Source organism: Podarcis bocagei (genome assembly GCF_964188305.1).
Source record: "Podarcis bocagei genome assembly, chromosome: 14".
Taxonomy (NCBI): domain Eukaryota; kingdom Metazoa; phylum Chordata; class Lepidosauria; order Squamata; family Lacertidae; genus Podarcis; species Podarcis bocagei.
In genome coordinates this window covers 46,900,716-46,909,411 of record NC_138139.1, presented here as the reverse complement: position 1 = coordinate 46,909,411, position 8,696 = coordinate 46,900,716, and the positions used below count along the sequence as shown (strand labels likewise).

General features: G+C 46.2%; 1 protein-coding gene across 1 annotated transcript in view; it reads left to right on the top strand.

Annotated features, from left to right (window-relative positions):
- Nucleotides 1–8,332: 8,332 nt before the first annotated feature.
- The window catches only part of SNN (stannin), a 15,333-nt gene continuing 14,969 nt past the window's right edge, over nucleotides 8,333–8,696 (top strand). Inside the window, exon 1 of the mRNA XM_081169809.1 lies at nucleotides 8,333–8,473. The gene's annotated coding sequence lies outside the window, so the exon portion shown is untranslated. The remainder of the gene's footprint in view (nucleotides 8,474–8,696) is intronic.

Below are 8,696 nucleotides of genomic sequence, written 5' to 3'. Positions count from 1 at the left end.
AATTTTTAAAGTGGATTTGTTGCCCTAGGGCAGGAGTGCAGAACCTTTGACCCTCTAGATGTTGCTGAACTAGAACGGTTAAACGGTGTCCTGCCTTTTTGAAGCATTTGTCCGGTTGTTGTTGTTTTCATTTTTTTAAAAAATAGTTTTTATTAATTTTCAAAAAAAAAAAAAGGGTTATACAATATGCTGCAAAATACAATGTTATCAAACAGGATCTGGTGGCAGAGAGCAGAGGGAAGAAATGTCATGGTGCATCTGTAACACTGAAACTGGGCGCCTTCATCTCCCCCAGCTGCAACAAAACATGTCTCTCCCGTATCGGTCTCTACAGCCACAGCAGGTGCTGCAACTCTCCAACGATTCGACTTCACCCACAAAGGCTCACTCCTCCATTGTCTCCCGAGACAGACGAATGTCAACATATACAACTGCCATTTATTCTGATTTGTTAGCAGGGTGGTTCTATGACAAGGAGCAATAATCCTGACTCGCTTGCAGGGCGAATACATATCTTCTTGCTAGTTGTTTGTGAATTTCAAACCGCAGTGCGTTTTTCTATCACATTCCTAATTGCAAAATGTCTGCTCAATGTGGTCAAATGCTGTCCTGCAGCGAGCAAAACCCACCAGGCCCTGATCCCTCCCAGACACTCGGTCCTGTTTTCCTCTTCAGAGTTAGTGGCAGGATTGCATCCTTTGACTTGCTGTTGTCTGCCTTATTTTACTCCACGCTGCATTGTATCTAACTTACTTGATTCTCTTTTCCTTATTGTAATGTGTTTTATGAGCTTCCTATTGTATCGTGGACCATAACAAGAAAGATTTGGTTTGAAGTGAATTCGTTGCACAGGTGTAACATTCAATCCACTCTAATTGCAGAAACCTAAATTTCCAAGGATGGGCTTGAAACCGTCTGCAAAATGCCGACAGGCTGGAGGTGCCTGGAGGCTGCCTTTTTAAAAGAAAATTATTTGTGTATATGCAACTGTTCAGTTAACTAATCCCCAGGATGACTCATGGCAATTCAGAAGGGAGGAAAATTATTAGAAAACTCCACGGATGAGCAACAGAAGTCAAACTCCAGGTTCAAAGGCAGCCTCTCTCCAAATACATGTTGCTAAGGGACTAAGAGGAAGGGGGGCCTGTGGTCCAAAGGAGACTCTGCCTGTGGTCTTCCTGGTGGCATCTGACAGGCCATGCTGTGATAGGAGGCCAGACTAGATCACCCGATCCGCTCCTGGTGTTGGACCCCAACTCTCTTGAGCTCCAGCCAGCATGGTCAAAGGTCAGAGGTGATGGGAATACAACCCCATCAGGTTGAGGGCTGGATGGAAGGCTGGTCCCTCGACGCATTGCCACCTGAGGCAAAGAACAAAATGGCGCCCATCCGCTTCCCCATTCCACATACAGAAACCAACCTAACCAGGAAGTAACTCTCGACACTGAGGTGTTTTAATGAGAATTGAGCGGAGGGAGCAGGAGTCCCAACTTGAATAAAACACCTTATTCTTCCGTGTATCAGACGAGGTTTTTTGACTCAAAAATCATGTAAAAAAACTGGGACCGTCCAAGAAGGAGTCTCAAAGTGGCTAACAATCTCCTTTCCCTTCCTCCCCCACAACAAACACTCTGTGAGGTGAGCGGGGCTGAGAGACTTCAGAGAAGTGTGACTGGCCCAAGGTCACCCAGCAGCTGCATGTGGAGGAGCGGGGAAGCGAACCCGGTTCACCAGATTACGAGTCCACTGCTCTTAACCACTACACTATACAAAATGGGGGGGTCTTATACATGGGGGCATCTTAGAAAAATACGGTATTGTAGGGCCCCACGTAATCGACCACATGATGCAGTGCACGCACACCATTTGAATGGCAATGCCCATCAACTTTGTGGGAGCCCGGCCCCCTCAAATATGTTGTTGTGGGGGTTGAAGCACCTCATCGTCCCTAGGAGTTGGCTCCTATGGGAGGGAGGGATGTGGTGGGTATACGGAGATTGCCGATTGGCTCCGACTCTTGTCTGTCCCAGCCAGCGTGACCAATGGCTAGGGGTGATGATAGGAGTTGTAGTTCAGCCGCCTCATTTTCGGCCAATCCCTCTCTCTTTGCCTAGGTTACCTCACAAGGTTAAAGTGTGTCATGGGAGCGGGGAAAACCTGAGAGACTTGGCAATTTGAAAACCCTGTGGGTGACATCGCTTTTTCTAGCACAGAGGAGATGATGAGGCGTAGCAAAATCTGGATTTTCAGAGACAGAGCCTCTGTCAGCAGTGGAAAGAGGCTTATTTTCCTTCCCCGCTGTCATTGCAGGAAGAGCAAGCATACTTCTCCCACCAAGCTGGAGATATTAAAAGGTCTTTATGAACCTGCCACAGTTTGTTACCGGGGAGATGCTGCTTTGTGACACAAAGTTCCCTTGCCTGATTATCGCCCGGAGGCTCAAGGGGAGAAAATCTCTCGCTACTTCACAGCTCTCTGGAGTGAGGGGGGAGAGCACCTGCTTTATTGCCGGGGGTGGGGGGCTGCTTTGAATCTCGGAATCACCCTCAACAACATAAAATAAATAAAAACCTGGACAAATTTTGCAGCGGCCTCTGCCTTGAATTTTCTCCTACACAATCTGAACAGGAGACTCTAAGGGTCTCAGCAGGATCTAGGGGTTTTTAGCGGACCAAAAGCTTAAAACGTGTCAACAATGTGACACAGCGGCAACAAAAGAATGCTACACTAGGTTGCATCAACAGAAATTTAGGACTCAGCTGCAAATAAAACGTTTTAAGTGTGCTATAAAGTGCATTATACAAATGTGACACTGGGTGGCGATGGTGAGCTATGGAAAATTCAATATATTTTTTCAAAAAGTTTTTTTTCCAAAAAAAGCATTTTCACAATGTTTTTTTTAATTTTTTTCAGTATGTTTCTAGATCCCACCATAGTGTCCAGATCAAAGGAAGTAATAGTACCACTGTCTTTGGGCTTTCCTGGCATGTCTGCACCTGTTGAACTTCCTCCCTCTCCCCATTAGCTGTAACCTCCCCAGGGGAGGCCAGTCAATTAGGGGAAATGAGGCACTACTCCACCAACCTCAGTCAGCCCCCACCTTCCTGCAGCCTTACTTCCAACCAGTTGAGAGGGTTGCCATGCCTTATAGAATATATTAATATTGCACAGTTTGAAGTGACTGGATTCTGAAAAACTGACTCCTTTTGGAATGAAACATTGTCCAGACCCACTGGATATCATTCAAAACTTTCCTTGCAGAGCTTTCCTCAACACAGAAGAAAAACATAAAAAATACATTCCATATAATATCTCGTGCAAGTCCAGCACAGGTTCACCTTCTTCGAAATAAAAGATAATTCCAAACAGACCTATAAGCAAAGGCCCCTCTCCTTATAGCATCCTTTTTCTTCCCTGAAACTGTTCTCTCTCTCTTCAGGAGACTCATTTACACATCCGTACTTCTACAGTGCCCAGGAACAAAGACTGCAGCCACCACCCTTCCAAGATGGCGCATTTGCAATCCAATACCTTTCATGTGATCTAAGGTTAAAGCACCACATCAGAGCTGCCAGACAACAATAACAGCTAATTATTGATGGTTCCACTCCTCAAGGAGCTCAGAGAGCTCTTCTTGCTTCTCTTTAGCTGCAGTGGAATCCTCCTGTTAAACCCTTTCAGCAATGTACACAGGCATTCTCCATTTCAGTGTAAATTAAACAATCGTACTTAACACGCCTGCCAGCTTCCTCCTCAATCTCAGTGTTGCCCTTGTAGAACACAGCAGGGAGACAAAGCCAGAATGAGTTCATTCTGCCTGCCACGGGCTCTGGCGCCACCTACTGTCAGGCTCCCTGGCTTCTGCCCTACCGGGGCCAGACACCCCAGACCTCCTGTTCACCACCTTTCAAATCCAGCCTCACTCTTTCAAAATGCACTGGAACCCTTTTTAATTTGGACCTGGTTTTCGTACCTTAAAAGGAGGCCAGTTGGAAGGGGGTTGTCAACATCTGTTGCGATTTAGCTCTTTTTGCATTGCCTGTTGCATCTGGTTCTATTGTTAACCACCTGAGTAAGGTAAAGGACCCCTGGCAGTTAAATCCAGTCGTGAACGACTCTGGGGTTACGGCACTCATCTCGCTTTACAGGCCAAGGGAGCCGGCGTTTGTCCACAGACAGTTTTTCCGGGTCATGTGGCCAGCATGACTAAGCCGCTTTTGGCGCAACGGAACACCGAAACCAGAGCATCGCACAGAAACGCTGTTTACCTTCCCACCGGAGTGGTACCTATTTATCTACTTGCACTTTGATGTGCATTTGAACTGCTAGGTTGGCAGGAGCAGGGACCGAGCAATGGGAGCTCACGCCGTCACGCGGATTCAAACTACCGATCTCCTGATCGGCAAGCCCAAGAGGCTCAGTGGTTTAGACCACAGCATCACCCCTAACCACCTGAGTAGGTTGCTGTTTTTTAAAAATGCAAATGCAAATTTGCATAGAAACAAACAAACCCTCCTTAAACGTTCAGCTGTTTGGTTATTGGTCATGGGCTGTTTTTGGGGAGAGCGAATAAATCTGCCTTTGCTTATGGATTGTGGGCACGGACTCCTTTCTATTTCCCTCTGGCATCTGTTCCTGGGGGGAATGCAAGCACCAGCCTGCTAATTACCCTTGTTAAGTACAATTTTGTCCCTGATTTGTTATTGTGCTGGCCTCTCCTTTATGCAGAAGCAATCAAGGATCTGTGTGATGATCATCTTTTGAGCTATGTCTCCCATAATTGGTTTCCTGAAAATATATTAACTTGTTGCCTTTTGATGTGAAAGGAGAAGGGGGGGCTATTTATTTCCCTCTCTTTAAGGCACTTTATATTTAAAGCTGTATTTATACAGATGTTATGCTATGTTATGTTATGTTATGTTATGTTATGTTATGTTATGTTATGTTATGTTATGTTGTTATGTTATGTTATGTTATGTTATGTTATGTTATGTTGTTATGTTGTTATGTTATGTTGTTATGTTATCATTACAAGATATTATATTATGTTATGTTATGTTATGTTATGTTATGTTATGTTATGTTATGTTATGTTATGTTATGTTATAATTTATATGACAGTCATGGCTTTCCCCAAAGAATCCTGGGAACTGTAGTTTGTTAAAGGTGCAAAATTAACATTCCTTATCGGTATTTATTTGTACATAATATATAAAGTCCTAAATGGCCTCTGTCCAGTATATCTGAAGGAGCGTCTTCACCCCCATCATTCAGCCCAGACACTGAGGTCCAGCTCCGAGGGCCTTCTGGCGGTTCCCTCACTGCGAGAAGTGAAGTTACAGTTTTATATTCTGATTTTATTCTGTGAATAAAATCCTATAAAAAAATTAATAAAATATTTGTACATAAATTCCATAAATAAAATAAATTAAACAAGGCAGAGGGCATAACCAGTTGCTGGAGAAACATCTCAAGGATGACGTGAACTGAGGCATGTCCTTTGCTCTCCTTGATCTGGAAACCAAGCCTTATGAGGAAAGGTTGAAGGAGCTGGGTAAGTTTGGCTTGGAAAGCAGGAGATATGAGAGACATAGTCAGATATCTGAAAGGGCTGCCATGTGGAAGATGGAGCAAGCTTGTTTCCTCCTGCCCTGGAGGGTAGGACTCGAACCCATGACTTCAAGTTACAAGAAAGAAGATTCCAACTAAACAACAGGAAGAACTTTCAGGCAGTAAGAGCTGTTGGAAAGGGGAACCGCCTCCCCTGGAAGGCTCTCCTTCCTCGGAGGTTTTTAAGCAGAGGTTAGCCATCTGTCATCGATGCTTTAGCTGAGATTCTAGCATTGCCAGGAGGGTTGGACTAGATGACCCTCGGGACCCAGCTCTATAGTTTTAAAATTCTATGGTGCCTCATTCTCTCTGCTTTCATTGGAGCTACAACAGAGATATGGAGGAGGGTGGTCTGCAACACAGAAGATGGCTGAGCAATAATGACACACGTCCTATGCAGTTTGCCCGAAGCTCGTTCAAGGCCGATGCGACTCTGGCTCCTTGGGCAGTGAACCATGTTGATTGACTTAGTCAGCAGAGCCTGTTCGGAGAAGGCTAAATGGAGGCTGGCAGTGTGACGACAACGGTGATGTTAAACTTGTTCAGCTGCTGGGAAATGGAGAGGACTTGCTGGCCGACCCAAAGGAGGTGTGCTCAGCTTGGTTCTGAGTTTTCCCTTAAAAAACGTAACCCAACAACTCTCTCTTCTGTTGCAGTGAAGGTTAAAAAGCCTGGAAATCCGAAAGAAGAGCGCTTACCAAATTATCACTTAATTGAAAGAGCGAGCTGCGTTGCTGCACAGCAACAAAGCCCGCCAAAATGGGGAATCAAAAGCTACAAAATCTCATTCATCTGCAGCAATTTGTCAGGTGAGCTGCTTTAATCAAAGCACACATGTCTCAAAGCCTTATAGCAGAGTGAGGACACCCACCGGCTGCCTAAGATCCGGGATACGGGCCTGCCAGAGGGCCGGGCATCCCATAATAGTGTGGCAGATCTGCAAAAGGACAGAATTTGAATGCCCTTTTAAACTGTGAGCTGGGATGGTTATTCCACTAGTTTGAATCAATCCATTTGGAGGTTCTGGTCAGGATAGGGTTTGAGCAACACCCTCAGGTACCCGGTGGCAGATCACAAACACAACACACAATTATACAATTTTAATAGTCTTGGTGCCCTATGGTGCTGGAGGAGACTCTTGAGAGTCCCATGGACTGCAAGAAGATCAAACCTCTCCATTCTGAAGGAAATCAGCCCTGAGTGCTCACTGGAAGCACAGATCCTGAAGCTGAGGCTCCAATACTTTGGCCACCTCATGAGAAGAGAAGACTCCCTGGAAAAGACCCAGATGTTGGGAAAGATGGAGGGCACAAGGAGAAGGGGACGGCAGAGGACGAGATGGTTGGATAGTGTTCTTGAAGCTACCAGCATGAGTTTGACCAAACTGCGGGAGGCAGTGGAAGACAGAAGTGCCTGGCGTGCTCTGGTCCATGGGGTCATGAAGAGTTGGACACGACTAAACGACTAAACAACAACAATAACAACAATCCTGGAGAATCCTGGGAACTTTGGTTTGTTAAGCGTGCCAGGAACTGTGGCTCTGTGAGGTCAGCATCCTTAGCAAAGTACAGAGGCACCTTGGTTCTCAAACATCTTGGTTCTCAAACACCGAAAACCCGGAAGTAAGTGTTTTGGTTTTCAAATTTTTTCGGAAGCTGAACATCCAATGCGGCTGTCAACTATTGTTTCTGGGGCGCCTGCACCAATCAGAAGCTGCATGTTGGTTTTTGAACATTTCGGAAGTAAAAAGAACTTCCGGAATGGATTAAGTGTGTCGCTTTTGTTTTTGCTATTTATTTTGCATTTTTGTTTTTGAGGCTTTTTCGGTTAATTTGTTTTTGTGACTCTGGGGAACCCAGTTCCGCTTCTGACTGATTGTGTGACTGCAGAAATGGATAAAAGCCCTCCATCCAAACAACGACTATCATCAGTTTAGGTAAGAATTATTATTTTTTTCATTTTTATCATCTACGATGCTATCATATTTATTTTATAGTACAGTACATTGATTATTGCTTTCATTTTATGGATCAATGGTCTCGTTAGACAGTAAAATCCATGTTAAATTGCCGTTTTAGGGGTTGTTTTTGAAAGTCTGGAACGGATTGATTCGTTTTGCATTACTTTCTATGGGAAAGCACGCCTTGGTTTTGGAACGGACTTCCGGAACGGATTAAGTTTGAGAACCAAGATACCACTGTATATTGTTTTAATACTATTAAGGCTTAATTGCTTTTTAACTATTATCGTTTATATGTGTTATTTAGCTTCCTGTGTCTCGGTTGCTTTAATTTGCGTGAGAAAAGCCATGATATAAATAAAGACAATTAATAATACCAGGGGAAATCGCTTTACGTGGCTAGCAATACTGCCTGCCAAAAGAATAGACACAAAACGCGTTGTATTAAGTGAAATTCCCACTGAAATGCTGATTCATTTATTTTTCCTGGGGGCTTTAAAAAGAGTGTTATCCGCCAAACCGATTTGGAAATGTGGAGAACTGGAGGAACCCAAAGAGTATATTTCTGCATCCTTAACGCCAAAGACCCCCGCGCCCCTCCTGGCTGGGGAGCCGTTGGGGGCGGGGCAGGCAGGCAGGTGGGGGCTGTAAGTGGGCGTGGCCTGCTCCGCCCCCGCCCCTCGGCCGTCAGCTGTTGCTAAGCGGGCAGGAGCTCTGCTCGCCGATTGGCCGCTCCGCCGCGGTATATAAAGCGGGCGCCGGCGCGGGTGGCAGCAGTTCGGGGCGCTCGGCGGCGGCTCCGGGATGGTGGCTGCACCGGCGGGGGGGCTGCAGCAGCAACAACAGCGCCAGCGAGCGAGGGGCAGCAGCAGCGGCAGGCGGGCGTCGCGGGGCGCCTTCCCGGTGAGCTTCCCCGCGGGGGGAGGCGGGCGCTTGCAAGGAATCGCGGCGGGGGGAGGGGGGAGGAAGGCAATGTATGGGTGCTTGCTTTGCATGTGTGGGTGCGTGGGGGATAGGGGCCTCGGCGGGGAGCTAGGCCCGCACCCCAGATCCTTTTGCAAAAATAAAATGAGAGGCGCAGTTTGAAGGGGAGGGGGCGTGGGAAGCCACCCGCCGCCACCTCTCT